Here is a 667-nt window from a genome sequence, read left to right as displayed (position 1 = left end):
TTTATATTTTTTTGTAAAACACTTCCTATTTTAATCCTAGTGCCTGCATTTATGTCTAACTCTATCATGTTGTACATAATAATTCTACTGGAATGACTCAAAATACTTTAAAGGTATAGCTGTGGAACACACATATTTTGTTGACATTAAAATATATCATATTCATATTTGAAAATATCAAATTCATATTTTTTCTTATATATATATTCAGGATTCAAATCAAAGCAAATAAAATTAATTCCAATTCGATTCCAAACGAATAATAACTTTGAACATATTGACACGTTCAAATTCTTGCAAGGATACATGTACATCATAAAGTGCCAAGTTAGTCATATTGAGTACTTATTTGCATATCTACTGAATTTTCTTCCAACATGGTTTCTGTAGCAAGCAAGCAATCCTTATTTCACACAAACAGTTAAAAGCCCCCCTTATTTGTACTTGACTTTGAGACTTCTGATCGAGTCTGAACACAGTCTGAAACTGATGAGGTAGCACTACTGTTTTTGTGTAACATACCACAGAATTCCATCTACAAGCATATATATATATATGCCTCTAGATGAGGGTATTTTTGATGAAAGAGACAAAAGGCAGACACTCTCCAAAACTATATTACTGATACAGGTGGCTGTACAAACATGTATTATTGTAAGACTAATGA

The sequence above is a fragment of the Amphiura filiformis genome, chromosome 17 (genome assembly GCF_039555335.1).
Source record: "Amphiura filiformis chromosome 17, Afil_fr2py, whole genome shotgun sequence".
Lineage (NCBI taxonomy): Eukaryota > Metazoa > Echinodermata > Ophiuroidea > Amphilepidida > Amphiuridae > Amphiura > Amphiura filiformis.
Note: the sequence above shows the minus strand (reverse complement) of the source record.